The 19,607-nt window shown below is 39.8% G+C and overlaps 1 protein-coding gene across 2 annotated transcripts in view; it reads right to left on the bottom strand.

Moving 5' to 3' along the window:
• gse1b (Gse1 coiled-coil protein b) overlaps nucleotides 1–19,607 on the bottom strand; it is a 128,107-nt gene that overhangs the window by 36,981 nt on the left and 71,519 nt on the right. The window contains exon 1 of one of the 2 annotated variants that reach the window (XM_037690504.1): nucleotides 8,116–8,271. The exons of the other annotated variant lie outside the window; for it this stretch is intronic. The gene's annotated coding sequence lies outside the window, so the exon portion shown is untranslated. Of the gene's footprint in view, nucleotides 1–8,115; nucleotides 8,272–19,607 lie in introns of those variants that run through there. 2 annotated transcript variants of the gene reach the window in all.

Here is a 19,607-nt window from a genome sequence, read left to right on the forward strand (position 1 = left end):
AGAAAGAGAGAGAAAGAAGAGAAAACGAGAAGCAAACAGAGAAACTTGCTGGAGAGAGATGGAAGCAAACTCTGAGGATGATGTGATAGCAAAAGAAAAGGCCTTTGTTGGAAAGCACCTTTAGCACAATGATGGATTATGCTACAAGAGTATAACTGCAGGAAGTACAATGACAAGACATTGTGCTATCGTACAGAGGTATAAAATACACACACACACGCAAAACTTAATCAAAGGAGAGATACTTGGTGAGAGCAACAGTCAAGTATAGTCAGCACCGAGTGTGTGTATGATTCGTTTATCTGCTGCTCTCATGTTACCCGCGTTGTGTTTGTTTGGCAAGCGCTTATCAGGTTCTAGCGTATGACAACGACAACAGCAAACATGAGCTACGCAAACACACGCACACTAAAGTTATCTACGAGGTGGTGCGGTCGATGTGGCAGAACTCATTTGTGTGAATGGAAGTGCTTTCCTTCGTTAGATATTCCCAAACTGGGAACCCAAAGTTAACTTTGTGAAAAAGGTTGAGGGTTACCCCGCTGCTGACTGTGCAGAGTTGTCTAAATTAAATCTCACCCGGCACAAAAAGCAGCACGTCTCCAATGCAGTTCAGGGAACAAATGCAGTAGGGTAAATTACCAGATCAAATCAAGCAAAGGTGTAAAATTTACTGTATTCCATCCCTTGTGTAAATTGTAACACCAGCTTGCCACAGTCGTACACACCCATGTCTACAAGTAAAAATAAAATGTGTGGAAAAAGACAAACTTTGCTCCAGTAAAATAAAATAAAATAAAATTTCAAAAATCCACACAGAAATCACTCTGCTGCATTTAGAAATAATAACACTTAAAATCAAGAACTGAGTTTATAACAAAACAATGTGCAAACTGTGCATGGCAGAATAAAACGGGAAACAGATTTAAGACATCGGATATGCTGTATAATAAGATAAGTACACTTGTTTAGGTGAAACATTTCCAAACCATGATTATTGCCTCTGTTAACTCTGCGATGAAGCAGCTAAACTGCAGACTGTCAGCATGACAGAGTGGAGTGGAAGCTCCATGAATGTTCCGTTTGTCTCAAACTCGTTCTGTAGTATTTTAGCTTAAATTTGTCCACAGTCAGAAATTTTGAAATATTGTTCTACTGAATTATTTAAATTTTATCAATCCTTAAACATTTTAGGTTAAAAAAAAGTTTACATTATAAAAAGAGAAAATAAAACTAAAATTTGGGGAAGAAAATGGATTTCGGAGAGCCTTTCAGTAAACATGAACTATGTCACTGATTTTATTTTTGTGTTTATTTTCTCTGGTAGCCCACACTTGAATAGATATTTATCAGCCATTTTAAAGTCAAGTTCAATAAAAAGTAAGGTGAGTGTGAATGGTTGTCTCTTTGTCTCCGTGTGTCCCTGTGATGGACTTGTGACCAGGGTGTGCCCCGCCTCTCGCACAATGATAGCTGGACATGGGCACCAATGACCCCCGTGACCCGAAAAGAAGCGGGTAAAGTTAATGGATGGATGGATGGATGGAAGAAGGTATTAAGAAAAAAAATATTTCAAGGTAATTTACTTCTTTTAAATGCAACGTTTCTAAACTAAACCTACAAAGCTCTCAACATCCTAACTCCATCTTATCTTACACATATTGTTCCATATTTTTCTAACAGAGCACTACACTCTCAGACTGCAGGCTTACTTGCAGTTCCTAGAGTTTCCAAAAGCAGATTGGGAGGAAGATCTTTCAGTTATCAGGCTCCTCTCTTCTGGAACCAACTTCCAGTTTCTGTTCTTAAGGCTGACACATTGTCCAGTTTACAGACTGGGCTTAAGACTTTCATTTTTGATAAATCCTACAGTTAGGGTTGGCTTGTTATGCTGCTATAGGCTTAAGACTACTGGAGGACAAATTCATCGCATTTCCTTAAATGAATTGTTTCAATTGAACGGTTTTAATTTTATTTTATTTGTATCTAAGCATGTGATTATGAACCTGCCATTGTGTAGCTGTTCCTCCTCGCTTTTCCTCTCAAACCCAGCCAGTTGAAGCAGATGGTCGCTTGTCATGAGTCTGGTTCTGCTAAAGGTTTCTTCCTCATGAGGGAGTTTTTCCTTTCCACCGTCACCTTCATGCTTGCTCAAGGTGAGAGTTCTGCGATGAAGTTTAATTCAAAGCAGTCTGCTCCTCTGATAAATACTGTTAACTTATTTTTTATATATACCAGTACATGAATGTTTCTGTTCAGTGCCCTGATATGACTTCTGTTGTGACTTGGTGCTTTATAAATAAGCTGAATTGAAACTGAATTGAAAATTGAAATTGAACCGAATGCGTTGTAAAAGTTCAACAATTGTGATTACAAAATTGACGCCCCCCCCCCCCAAAAAAAAAATCACAATTATTAATCGCATTTCATAACCGAGCAGCTGTAATAACCAAGTATTTTTGTGAGCTTGAATCTAAGAAGACCAAGATTCATTTAACGTGTATTATTCTAGAGACATCTACTCAGCAGTACCAGGTGTGTAAATCAGCTGTGTACAGTTTCCAATGCACTTTGAGAGAAGCCATTATTTACATTCCCCGAAGCATCTTTTGTCTTAAACATCCAGCCACTGTCTAATGAGCACCCCCCCTTCTTTTCCAGGGATGCAAAGCAGGGTGATGAAGAGCTAGAGTGGCTTACTCTGACGCAGAGAGTAAGCACAAAAAGTGATAAGCAGCTTTATCGCTGAAGTAAGAAGCAAGAGGAAATCAGTCACGACATCGTTTGGTTTCTTCATCCCACTACAAGCTCTTTCCCTACCTGCAAAACTGCCCGATTGTCTCCCCCACTGATAAATACTTATATATGATCCGTTTGTTCAGCTGTCTTCACTGGTCATCACATTTACAGCTTACCCTTGCTGGTGTTTTTTTGGTTTGTTTTAAACACCCAGTTGGGGATTCTAAGACATACAGACAATCAAACGCCCCATCTCACACCATCCTACAGGGAGAGGCTATCAACCAGAACTTAACACCACAAAACTGATGACATGCCCGGAGAGAGTTCTGGCTGGGCAAACAGCAGCACACAGTTCAAGCAGAAGAAAAACAGAAAGAGGAAGACGGACTGAGAGAAGCAAGATGGCAGAAAAGACGGAGGAAAGCCCTTATTTTATAAGCAACCTACAGTGGTTTCTCTCCCAGTGCACAAGCAGACCACATAAAAACCCTTACCTGGTATATGCTCCCACATTTTCATACCACCTGAGGACATAAAGCTGAGCCTCGCCCAGTCAAACGCATCCTCTTCTCTCCTGTAGGGTGCTATGTAAACCCATGCAAAGGTCCCTCTACACTCTGTGCTATTCAAAGCTATCAATGTGGGCCGTTGATAAGTAAATGCAAAGTGGGTCACCTTTAACTCCAGGCTCCTTGTGTAAACAGAACAGGGAGCTGCTTGGGACTCTCCTAATCACTCTCTAAACAGAGCCAGGTGCTGTTGCCACAGACAAACTGTCACAGACACTCTGCTCCACACAGCTGCTGTCTCGCCCCCCCAGACTTCACAGCACCGCAGGCTACGGCAGCATGACAAACAGAGCAACGACACCTGAAAACATGCCAACTTGGTAAAAGCAGCATTGTGCTACAAAAAGGTTTAAGACGCTTTTAACGGTAGATTACAAGAGGAAAAAAGTTCTGTTCCTCAAAGCAAGATTTGCATGTCATCTGAAACTCTTATCATTAACACAGGCACACGAAAGTCAAGAGGTGGTAAATCCAACAAGAAAGTTGGTCATTTAATTCTGCTTAGAAAGTTCACATTTCTTGGTTTAGCAGATAGGCAGCAGACGATCAGATAATCTTATTTGGTTTATGGTCTTCGTTACAAAGGATAATGTCATTAAATAAATAACAGCGCTGTCCAAACTTCACTACGCAACCTGGACTTAGCCTCATCCTAATCAAGTCTTGCTGTAGCTGAGTGGGTGTACTACGCATCCTGGAGGCTGCATGGCCGACCAGATAGTAGCCTCGAGCAGATGCAACATCCTTAAAGTGGCCGTGATATGAATCACCACCGCTGGTCCAAAAGATTCATAATAAAGACAAAGAGAAACATAATGCGCTTTGAGATTATTTTCATGTAATACGAGATTTGTGAGTTGACTTTTGAATTAAAGAGCACGTGTTATATCCAGGGATGTGCACAGCTAATCACACTGTAATATAATTTCAGTAGATTTGTGGGAAATACTGCTTATTATGACCGGAAGCCCTATATTATGGTTAAATACTCTGATAAGAAGCCAAAAAATTTTTTTTTTTTTTTTCCTTCTTCCTGGAAACATGTTTGACAAATAAGAACATTTTTATTCACGCAGGAGTTTTATGCAAGCAGTGTTAAGAAATCAGCAAGTTACAATGTAAAAATGGATACTTATTTGGAAAACATATTTAAGGATATTAACAGTTTTTCTCGACTTATAACCTGTCCAGAATGGAGGGATGCACGATATTGGATTTTTGGCCGATATCCAAACTTATTTGGCCAATAACCGATACCAATATTTTTCCCTAGACCTACTTACAGAGACTACATAGCTTTCTCTGCTGTGGAATTAAAATACATTATTCTGCATGGTCCTTGTCAATTTGGCCTGCTACCAAATGCAGATGCCAAAAAAGGGGGCTGAAAATTATGCAACACTATATAAATATATAATATATATTAAAAAAACAAAAAAAAACAGTACCTTTTATATTGGAGAGTTATTTTGATGGAATGGCAAATGTTCGATATTTAACTTTATCGCCAATATCGGCCGATACCGGTACCATGCTGATAATATCGTGCATCCCTAAACATTGAAAGTAACTGCAGCACATTACACCTCACAATAAATATACACTTTAATACTTTCTGCTCTCTGTTAATCAAAATTAAATATACAACATAAGCCGACGATGAAAACAAACGCTGTGAAAACTACATCAGGTGAACCAAACCAGACTGGAAGCATATTACTGGTAGTTACAGAAACCAGTGCTGGTTTGTATGCTTCCAACTACCATCTGTGGTTTAGCAGCTTCCTGAACTGCTTCTGGGCCACCAAGTTAGAAATGTTATCAAAGCGTGAATGCTTTGTACCCGTGGTATGCGAAACAGAATTTTAAAAGTAAATGTCCGCGTATTTAAATGGAGCCGAGAAGCCTAAAAAGAAGAGTCTTGTAAAACAATGAAAGAAAATATTAAACAATTTTTTTTTGTCCAACCGATAAGATTCCAGAAACACTAACCCGAAGATTAGAACATACCGATAACTTTACTACTCACTTCGTAAAAAAAAAAATAATTAAATGACGTGTAGTTTTAAAACGTTTAAGAAACGCAAGTGGCAATCAGATGAATCTGAAAACGCTGAATGTCAGGTTGGGTTTTGTGCTCATGCGGTTGATTTCCGGTAAGAAAGCTAAATTCTTTCAGTGGTGAAGCTGCTAACGGAAGTTTCACTTTGACCTCAGCTGTAGATAAATCATGAAAACACCCCCGACTTCATCTGGATCAAGATCTTAACATGACTGTCAAAAGACTGATGTTTGCAGTCTTCGAACCTAAACAAAAAGTCTTGTAAATATGCCTAAACAAAATTAATTAATTAAGAAAATGTACACATGAAACATAGAACTTAATTGTTGATATTTTTACCGTCTCTGTTATTTTCTATATCTTGTGTGATTCCTTGTTTATGTTCCTTTGTACTGAAACTCTGGCACAACAATTTCCTGCGGGATCAATAAAGTTCTCTCTTGTCTCGTCTTAAATGTGGACATACTGCACAGAGTACCCCAGAATCCTAGAAATTCAGGAGTTTGTGCAAAATATTAGACATTTTGACACCTTGTATCGAACAAACTCTGCGTTTACACATTATTAGTCTCACTGTTAAAACTTTTATAAAATAGATGTGAAAATATGAAAGAAATTCGTGTTGAATTAAAGAATTTGAATGATCCTTTTCACTGTGTGTGATGAAACTTGTGCTAAAAAAAAAAAAAAAACTAAAGCAAAATTAAAAAACACCACCTGTTGTTTTCCTACAGTCACTGTGTCCTCACTAATTTTCAAAAGCACCTAAAACCGAGTCTTGCAGCTTGTTCTACCCCATTTCTTTCCCAATGTTCTGTCATTTATTTATTAGAGGATAACCGAAAAAACTTTCAATTCAATTCAGTTTATTTATGTAGCACCAAGGCACAACAGAAGTTATCGCAGGGTACTGAACAGAAACATTCATATATAAAAATAATAATTTAACACTTAATTATCCGAGGAGCAGACTGATGCGAGTTTAACTTCATCGATGCAGACTCTCCTCTTGAGCAAGCATGAAGGCAACAGTGGAAAGGAAAAACCCTCATGAGAAAGAAACCTTTAGCAGAACCAGGCTCAGGACAAACATCTGCTTCGACCGGCTGGGTTTGAGAGGAACGGGAAGGAGGAACAGATACACAATGGCAGGTCGAGAATCACATGTTAAGAAACAAATATCAAATGAAAACTATTCAATTTCAAATTCTTTTAAAGTAAATGAGATAAGTTTACTCTCCAGTAGGCCAAGACTAAAGCAGCATAACAAACCAACCTTAACTATAGGATTTATCAAAAAGTAAAAAGTCTTAAGCCCGGTCTTAAAACTGGACAATGTGTCAGCTTTATGGACAGAAACTGGTTCTGTAAGAGAGGAGCCTGATAAGTGAAAGATCTTCCTCCCATTCTGCTTTTGGAAACTCTAGGAACCGCAAGTAAGCCTGCAATCTGAGAGTGAAGTGCTCTGTTAGGAAAATATGCAACAATAAGATCTGTAATATACAATGGAGCTAGGTTGTTGAGGGCTTTGTAGGTCAGAAGTAAGATTTTGAACTCTATTCTCAATGTGATAGGGAGCCAATGGAGAGAAGCTAAAACTGGAGAGATATCTCATAATAAACATAAACATAAAGAATAAACAGAAGGTTGTAGCAGAAGAGTGATAGCACGTGAAATACCCACTACATACAATGGACAGAAAAAAAAAGAAAGAAAGAAAAAAAAAGACAGAATAATAAAAATCAAAAATAAAAAGTTTCAATTCCTGCTCTTGAGGTTATGGCTAACCTTATCAGCAGCTAAAACACAGCAAGGCTCCTTCTGGCTGCTGATAAAACTCAGCCTGTTGCTCCATCCGCGTGTGAGCAGCTGTTGTACGCGCGTGCGGATCAAAAGAAGTGAAGGAGCGCGTGGGAAGTGATTCAACACGGTCCACCTGCCACGCGCGCGCACGCACGCACGCACACACACACACACACACACACACACACACGTGGGGTCAAAGCCTCCACCCTGAGAGCACCAAACGGTCAGACCGCGTGACGTCACTGTGGCAGTCAGTCACAACTACAAGGAGGAAATGCCCCCGTCCTGCTCCTCCAGGACAGGGGTATTTCCTCCCGTCCTGCTCCTCCAGGAGGAGGACGGGGGGCATTTCCTCCAGTCCTGCTCCTCAGAGGGAGCAGCTCAGACCAGACAGCCGTTCGAAAGGAGCCAGTCTGACTGGAGACTCCGCACCAACAAAAGCCAACAATGCAGTTTTTATAAGCTGAAGAAACAACGAGACCCTCGAGCGCCGGCAACAACGTTTGGGGAAGTTAATTTGAGGGGGTGGGGGTCGCCTGTTTATGCTTTTTACAGAGCTTCCAGCTGCGTTTATAAAGATATAAAAACACGAGCACGTTAAGAAAAAAAAAATCTTTGAAAATACAATAATCGAGCTTAAATGGTCACCTCAGAAGGAGCCGGAGGCGCCCTATTATTTTTCTATCTTGTCCCTCGTTCACGCGTTAGCACGCGCGCGCACACATGCACTCGCGCGCAAGACGGCTCGGCACCGACTTTCGATAATAATAATTAAAAAAATTTAATTAAAAAATTAAAGAAAAATAGACCCGTTTCCTCGATATGGTAATGACTTCCTCAACAAAACCGCCGCCGCGTGCTTGCTCGTTGACACAAACAACATCCGGGTTTTTTTTATATATTTATATTAATACAGATTTACTCTGAATCACTCACCGCAAACAAGTGTTTTATTCCACCAGCGTTCATGAATGATTAAAAAAAAAAAAAGTATCCTTGCGTTAGAGGGGAGGACTCGGAGCCATCCTTCCGTCGAGAACACAGACGCTGCACTTTTATTGTCAGGAAGCTCCGACGCCGAGCGAGGCCACAGGGACTGAGAGCCGAGGAGAGAGGCGGGCAGCCGGCTGCTGGGAGCCGGGAGGTGGAGCTTCCTCTCCGGCGGGGGCCGGACAGACAGACGGAGCAGACAGACAGGTCGGTGGCCGGGGTCTGGTGAGGAGGGGGCGGGGGTGAAGCACCTGCTGACCCCGTCACGCCTCCCAGTCCGGAGGGCTCATCCCGCATCCTCATCCCTAAAACACCCCATCCATTAACTCCCCAACAACCAGGAAGAACAACTGTCACTTCCTGAACATCAAAAACGAGCGCATCTAACATCCAGTGAGGAGAAATCGCTGGATTCATTTATTAACCAAATTGGCTAAATAATTAAAAGAGCATCTGTGGTATATTAATGTTTCTACAAGCAACATTAATTATTGGTGTTTGTTTCTGCGTGTTGTTTTTGCTCACATGTCCCAATCAAAAACACATTTGATCTGAGCCCAACGTGTTGCCAGTTATTAATTAAAACGATTGCATAATATTATTAATAAATAATTAATTAATGCATTGTCTCAAGACAGTTCAGGATCAGCACTGTCACAGTTGACTTTAGTGGTCAGACGACTTAATGAATAAATATAAATTTAGCTCACTTATTCTAAATTTGTGTTATTCTTTTCAATATTAAAGAGATATTAAGGATTAAGACTCCTTTGTTTTGCCTTCAAATAACAGTAGTGTACAGTAAAGAGGGGTGTAGTTCTAATAAGTGACCACAAGGGGACAGTCAACCATAAAAAGCACAGAATAATTATCTGACAGCCAGGCTCTGCCTGCCTGGCTTATCAATTGTTTTACCATGGATTAGATACCACTGACTGCTCAGGGTGTAAAATCAAAGCTACACTTGTAAGCACTAAATGCAGGCTTTTGTTCCAATGCCAAGCATGAAAATGAGGATTAAGCAGGTAATGACTGGTAAAGAGGTAAGGTGAAACCTTTGTTTTTTGTGCACATGCAAGCTTAAATGTATATTGTGTGCATTTCATGCAGCATCCCACTTCCATGAACTTACAGTGAGCAGCAGGGTAGTGAAAATAACTATTGAACTAAGACAGTGATCTCATTTAGGCAACTGGTCTCATTTTTTAGTGTCTGTGTGTTTTGTCTTTCATTTAAGTGAAACTGTATTCTCAATTTCCGCTTTACCTGTAAGAGAAAGCTGGTAGAAGAGGCATCCCAACTAATAATGCAACACAACCCAGCCTTGGTTGTGTCTGATGTCTGTACACATGGCAGCTCTGCAGAGTCTCACTTTGTGTTTAGAGAGTCAAATAATCTTCTGCCCATTAAAATATCTTAACTAATGTAGTAATCTTGTCAATGCTTTTTAAAGCACAAAGCACAAACGAGCAATTAGTCTTCAGTCAATTGTGATGATTAGTCATTGCTGTCAAGAATATGGTATCAATACAAAATTACTGTTTTTGCCATCACAGGATTATTCATTAATTTGTTTTGCTATATGATAAGCTCCATATCATTGTGTAGGAATGAAAAATATCAGTTTAGGGTCAGTTCAAAATCATTTAAATTATGTTATTAATTATGTAAAGATATAATCACATTATTAACTGTTGTCATTTTGGGTCTGGATTAAACCCAAAGGACACTTGGAAATCTATTTGAATGAAAAATGCAGATTCATATGATGCAAAATACATAATTTTGCATCTGTAAATTGTTCCGTTTCTTGAGGTTACTGTGCGAATTATCCTACCAGCCACATCAAGCTACAGAGATTCAGCATTTAGCACGCCACGTAATTAACATGCAACCAAAATAGTGTGAAGACGGTTCCAAAACACTTGCCCCATTTAAACGCGGAGTGGTTAAACATTTGCAGTTTTCATCGGCAGTTTCTGGCAACAGTGCACGCTTCCAAAAATACACACTTAAACTGTGAATCTCTCACAATGAGCTTTTACATAATTACAATTCCTCCTCTTAGCTGCAGGTGCACGGCTGTAAAACTCCAGGAGTCTGCGGGGTATTCCTCCTCTCCTCCACCTGTTCTCCTTCACCAGCCTTTTCTTCCTCACCTTCCACGCCACCTTTCTTTGATACTAAACTTGCCCCCATTCCTACCATCTCTCGGTGGTTTCACTGCGTGCCATTTCACATGCTTCTATAACACCTCCTCCCTTTTTTTGCAGCCTCTGCTTCTCTTTGTACCACCTTCCTTATTCTCTTCTCCCCACCATGTTCTCTCTCTCTCCCTCTCTCAGCAGCAGACTTGGCCTTAGGCATCGTTAGCTTAATTTAATAAAGGGGCTTAAGCTTTTGAGAGGCTTTTCAAGGATCTGACTGCTGTTACATTCATTACAATCTATCAGCCACCAGAGACACAGCCTTGTTGCATGGTTGAGAAAGGGAGCAAACGTGTGTGAGAGTGCGTGTGCGCGCATTGGGGAAGTTTTATCGTAATAGTTATAATTATTAGAATTGTCAAATGATCACACACTTGGCAAAGTCGCATTTCTTTCTGGCTCTGTTGAAAAGACCTATTTTTCTGAGCGTCTACATGTCAAGTTTGTGTCAACGTGCACAAAGTGTTTACACTCAGAATGACTGGTTTAGAAAGTGACGCTTGAGATACATTCAAACTGCAGATATTTTATTTCTTGTAAAAGAAGATCTTTACTTGATGAGGCTACGCTGGATTACCACTTACCTTTGTTTCCCTTGCCAAACTTTGACACGTGTGAAATCAAGAAAAGCGCACAAACCAAAAAATCTAAGAGAAGCAAAAAAGATGGGCCTGTCTTTGGATGCGTGTGCTCATGTGTGCCTGAGAGCTGGGAGAGCATATTATGCTATACCTCTGAGGTACGTGCTCCACATTCTTCCCATACAGCCAGATATTAAATTAAGAGAGGTGACTGAAAGGTAATTAACATGCAGATCAGATGCCACACAGAAGACAGAAGAGGATCTGCACAAGTGGCAAGTTAATCGAGAAAGAGGCAGAGCGACAAATGAAAAGAAAAAAGTGGAAGAGTAGAAAATTCTGCCTCTGTGGTCATTTGCCTCAATTTATGCCCTGTTGTCTTCTCTTGCGGCAAGGTAAATGAGCAAAGCTCACCTAAACAGATGGATGATAAAGAAAAATGGATGAAGGGGCAACTAATTGATTGAACTATTTTTGGATATTATTTCTCAGCGGATTGATTGGTCAATAGTACGACAATAACAAATAGTAAATATCTAGTTTTTATTGCAGAAATTGTAGTTACTTTAACAGGAAAAAAAGCATGTAATCAATGTATCAATCAAATTATTTATTACAATAACAAGGCAAACCTGAATCCCAACACCATCATTATAAAAAAATGAACATAATTGCAATGTCTGCATATGTCGTTATAAAATGAAATTGTATTTGATGTAAAAGTCTGATTTTTCACATGATTCAGTAAAACTGACAAAACAAAGCAAGCACAAATAAATTATAATGTACACAGTAATACCATTATTTCTATGTCACGATTGATTACAATTTCGTCTTTTAGACTACATGTACATCATCTCCCCAAACATTTCTTTTAATGACCTAACTGAGAGCCTTTACCTCTCAGCCAAATACGACGAGGTAAATTTTGACATTGCCTGTTTTGCGTTTGCTTTACATGGCTGTATTTAGGCCTGTCGTGATAAACAATAAATCAATTAATTGTATAATAAATGAAAATTATCAACATTTTCATTTATCAGCTTTATCATTTCTTCATGTTTCTCTTTCTACTGAAGACACTGGATGACAAAAGGTTCAACTCTAGTGCTCTTCACTGACCCCTCCCTTTATCTTTTCTCTTTAAAATCCATTTAACTGTCCAAAATCACATTTTTGGATCGTTAAAAGCAGCTAAGCTGAGAAGCTAAGCTACGAGCTAAGCTAACTGGTCGACCTCGGGGCAAAAACCTCCGTCTTGTCGAAGCTCCAAAATTCACAGTTAAAACCTATGCCTTTGTGTAAAAAGTTGTTTTTCTCTGCAAAAAGAAGCTGAGAACTTGCTTACTGATTTTTTTTTATTAAAAGCTTTGTATGACAAATGCTATGCTAAAGAGTTTAAACCACACTGAGCGTCCGCCATTTTGAGAACCGAAAAAAGGAAGGAGAGACAGCCCATGTCACGTCAAGGGGCCAAACTCCCATTTTCCTTAAAGAGACACGCTGCTCGCTCCCTCACTATCCATTCTTCAGTTCAAACAGTCTTATACTGCCATCCAGTGGTCAAAAAAAGGCACTACCCTCAAAACAAATCAACCAACATTTCTTTTTAAATTTGACCATAATTACTAATAATTACTAATTATTGTCAAATTTCAAACAATATTATTGTTTATCACAATAATTTCTCAGACAATTAATCGTCCAGCAAAATGTGTTATCGTGACAGGCCTAGTATTAAATTAATAATTTAATAATTAATTAAAAATGCAGTTATTTGGTTGTCTTCAGGCCTGTATGTTTAAGACTTTAAAGAAAAGACATTGTGAATACACCCGTTTCTTGCTTTACATGGCTGTACTCCCACATATCCATATGCAAACTCATGTTTTGTTTCTGCAGCATAAATCGGTGCAAAGATCACAGTGGACAAAAAGTAAATAAAATGTGTAGTAAAGGCTTGAGATGAAGCAGGAGTACAGAGAGGAGTGGTGTGGAGTGGATAGGCACGGGTGTGTTTCCTCCTGTCGCCCTCCAACTGTGAGGGTGTCTGTGTACATGTGTGCACGAGCAACAGGGGAGTGTGGTGAGGCCTATTAACAGACGTAGAGATAATAGGCAGGGGGAGCCAGGATGTGTCTGAGCCGCTGACCTGCCCATTAGCTCTCTCCAGTCCACTAAGCCCTCACATCGATCACCTAACCACACATCATTGATCTGGAAAACCAGGCACAAGCACACTACTCAGACTGTCTCTCACACACGTCTGTAGTGTTGTGCAAGTGTGTGTTGAGATAGGGGCTGGGAGTGGAGGGGGTAAATATGTGCCTGTGCGTTTCTAAGCATGCAACCGCGTATTTTGCTCTGGTGTGCTTAATTTTCAAGAATGTCAGACAAGCCTCTGCGTTTGAGTACATTTACAGACACCTTTTATTTGACTATAAAAAGGCCAAGGAGCTTAAACGCCTGTTATATCATTCCTCCCATTATTCAAATGTATTCCACCTTTCCACCCCTTCTGCTGTGACAATAATTAACAATGTACACTCCTCTATTAGCCACGCTGGCATAAGCTAATTGTTGGCTGTCACTGTGAATGTCGAGAGCACAGATGCCTGTAACCCTCTGCACACGTTGCCTGCACATGCTGTACAAGACTAAAGATACATATTGGCTAAATACATACTTTTTTGTACTTACTTCATACTTTTAATCAGTTATATCTGTATTCAGAAGTGACTCTAATCACTGTTGAAAAAAAACAGTTTTTAATGGGTGATACGTCAACTGCTAATTAGATCAAATTGTTCCCACTTTACTCTCATAGCGAAGATGAACCTTCACTTCTTTTTAATAGCGCAGCAGTGCCAGTGTAATAATATTCTGTGATTTGAAAAAGAGGTAGAAAACATGTTTAGTTATTGTTTTACAGTAGTATTTACAGCAGTGGGGAGGAATAATGAGAGGAGTGTGTGCAGAAGGAGAAAGGGAGGATGGAACTACCCTCATGTTAAGTGTTGGGATAGCTACAGATGTGGGTTGATAAACGGTAAGACTAAATTTTTTTTAAATATACGCATTGGTGTAAGGAGGTCCATATAAGTGGATGTTTTTACCTAAAAATGTTTAATGTAAAATCCACAGTCCACAATCTGTGTATCATTATCTACATCGCATGTGGTAAAATGATAAAAAAGGAGAGAAAGTAGTAGGAGCCAGGGTGAGTTCAAGCCCATGCTAATAGGGTAATTGCATTGATTTTCATTTAGCTTCGCTCTGATGTTATTTACAGCATTTAGCTCTGCAAACAAGACCCCCCATCCCTCCTCTCCCAGTTTGCTTTTAACCAGCTGTGACACGCTGTCAGCCCCTTTTCCCTCCACACTCTACTCCTCTTCAACCCCTTTGCATCTGCCAAAACAGCATTATTACATAGATTATTAGGCCATTAATAGCAGTTACTTGAACATCCTTCGGAGCCCCTCGGTCCTCATTCATTCCAGTGCTGTGGTTCCTTCCTTCTCCTCTTCTCAGGCCGTCTGGCACGAGCACCGAGCTAAGAAGTGACTCTGAATCTGCCCAGTCTGAGATGTGTTGAATGCAGTGAGGTGAAGCGTCCTGACAGGTGTTAAAGTCAAACTGAGATTTGTAGAACAAGGTGTATTACACTTCTAACCACAACAGATAGCTATTTTTCAGTGTGTCTGAAGCAAAGTGGATCTATAACTGAAAGCATCCTAAATGCGGTGGCGTTATGGGATTGTTGTCTGATTAATTTTAGAAAGCTTGTAAAACATCTGTCTTCTGTTTCCTCTCTGTCTCTAATCTTTCGTTACAAGAAACAAAATGAGAAAAAGTGATCTGATGATGTGAGAACGAGTGTGGAGGTGATTAGCATGCAGCAGACGGCGTGTTGTATTAGTACTATATTAATGTGATGGTCACGTCCGGGACACAGACAGAGTGTATTAAGCTCATCATCACTCTTCTGCACACATCAAGGACCCGAAACCGCCAACCTACCACACCAGTTAAAGAGCAACAGGAGATGTGGTAGATCTCAATGCATGAGGAATAGATGTATTTTTTTTGTGTGTGTGCATTTAATCATTCAAATGTGAGAAATGAACCAGAACAGGTGATTGCTGTGCAAAGAAAGGCACTTCTTTTTTTTTTTGCAGGAATGTTCTGATTTCCAGACAGGTAACAAATTAAAAGGGGACCCACAACAGATGAGAAGAGAAGATGCCTCAAAACATGTGCACTGGTTGGTACAATCAACCAGTTAAAAGCTAATCAAGCACTGTGACGTGCATAAATATGCAATCTTGATCCTGACTTTGTGTCATCACAGGTGAGTTTGGGTTTATTGTGTGAGCACAGAAGCCTGGAAGCTTCTAACACTTTTAATCGGGTTATCTTGTCAAGAAGGGCTGTGACAACTGTATTTAGATACACAACAGAGACATTAATACTAATGGATGTTGTGGGCAACAACTTGCATGTAAAATATGTAAAATATTCTTTAGGTGACAGTAAGAATGCTAATGCCGAACAAGACTTTGTGAGCTTGGAAGTTAGAGATGGATACTGTCAGATTCATCATTCATGACAAGTTAGTGAGCTCTGAATTGTTGACACCATTAATGAGGGGATCCTGTTGCTCTGTTATGATGTGGATAGCGTGTTGCGGGTCCATTTGTCCGCTTAGAGAGAAGAGTTACTGCAAATTAATACAAAGATTTTTATCATTTCTATTTTAAGTGGTTCACTCAATATCCAAATCTGCAGGCAATGAGTGAATACTGATTGATTTCATGAGAATAAACTAAAACACCACATTTCAGCGCAGCTAAACTCTTAGGGAACACTAAATAAAGTTTGTTTTTCTTTCTTTTTGGGGATGAATACTGATTCATCCCATCAGTTGAGTTCTATAGACCGTTATAAACAATGTAGTGGTGCGTTTCAGTGATTTTGGCAGCAGCTGACGATCAAACACATTGCAGAGATCTTTAACTTGTGGTAATTTAGTTATCGCTCATTGTCATTTTCGCTCTGTTCACATTGAAGGATTGTAGGTATTCAACCAAGGCAGTCCTAAAAGTGTAAAGTCTTGAGATGTCCCCAAGGCTCAATGGAATTAACCTGTCTAAATAAAGGTTGAATGAATGTAGGTTCAATCATGTTGGTTAAATGCTGGCGTGGGGTGCCAAATACATTTAGTTACATCATAAATAGTAAAAAGAACAAAAGAAAAACAAGTAATTACTGGTCTGTTTTTTGTTTTGTTTTATTACAAAGATTTATCCTTCTACCACAAATTAAATCTTTTCTGAAGTGATTTTAACCTCTGCAGTAAAAGAGCAGCAAACCAACAAGGACTGTCTTGAAACACAAACACAAGCAAAGGTAGCCCACATCTCAGACTGCTTCACAGATTTCTGCATCCTTCCTCACCGTGTAGACATGAATTTGAAGCTCCAGAGACATGCTCCGGCCCCAAGACACCTAAAGTTGTTCTCCTTTCCCTCTGTCTGTGTTTGTTCTCCGTGTTGTATTTGTAGTGTCTTCATCGATGAGTCGTTTCATTAACGTTGCAGGACTGCGTGGGCAGCATAGTGGCTTGATATTAACACCCCAGAGACTCTAATATGGAACTGTGCGTGTTATACATACATATAAATGTTAACATATGCCATCTGAGTTTATCAAAGAGACATTGCAGTGCCACCAGTGCCCACACATTTTGCTTCTTTCCATAGCAGTCAAACCTTTAAATGTAGCTCTTTTAGCACAGCCAGGGAGCTCCGAGGTAAAGTGCATCTGCATTCATTAGTATCACAGACGGTATCAGGGTTCATCCACTAAATGTGCTGCTGGTAGGTGGAGGCGAGTCTAAAAGGTTGTTTCAGAACTTTGGACCAGAAGGTGATGCCCAGAAGACAGGTGGAAAATACGGCAACAAAAAAGTCCTTTTATTTAGGGCTGTTCCATTTACAGTACCGTACTTATTATCCAGCTCTTTTTCATTTAATTGAATACTGAAGGCCTATCTGTGGTGTAAAGCATCCTCCTTCCAGTTAGTGCAGAAATCTTTTGTATCTGACTGCTCTCTTTCTTCCCTTCTATCTTTGAGACATTGAATTAATTTGGCTCATAAAGAAGACTCGATGAGGCCTAATGATTCAAGTCTCCCATTACGCTCTTCAAAACGGTACAAGACCCATATTCTAGCGGCGATCTTCAAGTCTCATTGCTGTAAAGCCAGCTATGATGACAAACACAAAACAGGAGTCTCTACCACTCCAAACTATAAGTAAAGATTTGATTCAGTCCTTTACATTTGGTGTAGGTTTCTCTCTCTGCACTTCTTCAACTCTTAGAAAGAAATGAAGAAGGGAATGAAGGGAACTACAACAAACGAGGCTGAGACAGCAACAGGGAGAACCATACAGCAAGACGATAAGGGAGGCTAAGGCGCTTCTATCCCCTGCAGAACATACTCACTCAGAGGGATAAGCTATGGACTAGTCCGGATCCTTGATACACAGAAAACATGAAAAAGCAGACGTTACAAAGCAGAAGCTCACATCTCACTGCTAAGCAAGCGGGGGAAAGGAGGGAGGGAGGATGAGGAGAGAATGAAGGGATTTAGTCTTCATCTGAGGATGAACATGCCATCCCCTCCTTCCTCTTAGAACAGATTCTCTTGCCTCCCCTTGCCTCTGATTGCCAATTCAGCCCACTTTTCAGCTCTGTCAGTGCGCCCTCAAAACACCCACCATCTTTGGACAACTAGGTTTCTGACGACTGATACATGAAGTGTTTTATAACACTTTACGGTCCAAAGCAACATAAGCTATGGCTATGAACACTGGAAACACATTCTCTACGCCAAGCACACGCTTCACACTCCTCCGACACACTCTCTCCATGCAGATGGTGTGTGCTTTAAACTAGCAAAGCAAGGCCCAGCATGCGTGTCTTAGATGTGCATATAAACTGGTCTGTGTGTGCAAGTGCTCGACATCTCACCTGGGGGACAAGATGTTAACGCAAGAAAATTTTCTGTGCAGATTTTTGTGTTTCTGGTAACGAGACCATCTGTTTAACATCCTGCTCCACAAAAGAAAAAAATAATAAAGGAGTGGACTGCACTGCAGTCAGTCCCACAGCCTCTTTCTCGTTTCCTCTCTCTGCATCCCATCTACGCTCTCTCCAAGGCAATGAGATAAAAATAACAACTCAAGGCCATTATATCTTCTCCTTCTCTGATCTTTGATGATGGCTGATAAGATGAAAACAGCAAAAACTCATACAATGACTAAATCGAAACCCTTTACCATTCATTTATTGTATCTATAAATATTATATTCTATTTCTATATTTTACTTAATTTTTAGTGGTGTTGATTATATCTGTTTAACTCATCGTTTCATTGTGTTTTTAATTGAGTTTTTAATTCATGATTGTGTTGTCACTTTATTTTATCTTATTTATTACTGATGTTCAGCACTTTGTTTCAGCTCTGGCTGGTGTTAAAGCATTAATAAATAAAGTTGATGATGATGATGATATTTGCAGCTCACAAAGTAACTTACATTGGTAACAGTGACATTTCAAAAACGCTTCACAACTTTATTATAATTAATTTTCTGTCTTTTTGCATTTGTACCAATTCCTTTGTCAAATGTTGTAAAAACATCTGATATTTAAACGTACCAGTTTATTTCTTTGTTTCCAAAAGTGTTATTATTCAAAAGAAAGAACTTGTGAATTACAGGGACCCTCTGTCCTTTTACTCATTTTTTAGTATCGTGACAGATAACCCCAAAAGGTTTTTGTAATTTAAGCTATCAAAAATATTTGCACAGACATGAACTTATTTGTGTGTACATATTAGGACCCAGATGGGCTCCAGTAGGCTGTTACAAACCCTGTTTGACAGCAGCTTAACAAGGGCCCTGGCTTGTGGCTCCCTCATCTGTGTCAATGCTGAGGTGCCAAAATATACAAAGTAACAAAAAAACCCAAAACAAACAAAACAAAAAATACAAAATTAAACTAAAAAGCTTAATGCATAAGACACATTTTCTCTCTACCTGCTGTTCTGGTGACAAAAATCTCCTTTCTGCTACATTTATGATCATTTGCACTTACTTAAAAAAGGGTTTTGTAGCAGATGATGACGGTAACAGAGAGCGAAAGAAGGAGTCTGATCTAATTAGCAGCTAGTTAGCAGCAAAAACAGTTGAGCCCAATTAGGGGCTGTACTGTCATGCAAAGAACTGCAGAGATTAAAAACATTTCTGTTCATCAAGGCTGTTTATTTGTTCTTCTACCAGGAGACACTTTCAGTGCATCTGGCTGCTACACGCTAACAGAGAGCAAAAAGAGCAGGTGTTTATTTTTGACTAAAAAGCTGAACACTTCTGTGGACGTGTATCTGTGTACCTGCTGAAGATTTGAGTGATGTGCTTGAAATTAAACACCTGTCTGTGTGTTTCACTGTAAGAAGGCCTGCAGTCGGCTGATACACATACGACTCCTTATTATCTTCAGACACCATTTCCAGTGGCCTGAAATTCATATGCATTTCCAAAAACACACATCTCCCTGGCTTGTTTTGCTGCTCCCTCCCTTCCTC

This window comes from Nematolebias whitei, chromosome 2, assembly GCF_014905685.2.
Source record: "Nematolebias whitei isolate Nwh7 chromosome 2, NemWhi1, whole genome shotgun sequence".
In the NCBI taxonomy this organism is placed as follows: domain Eukaryota; kingdom Metazoa; phylum Chordata; class Actinopteri; order Cyprinodontiformes; family Rivulidae; genus Nematolebias; species Nematolebias whitei.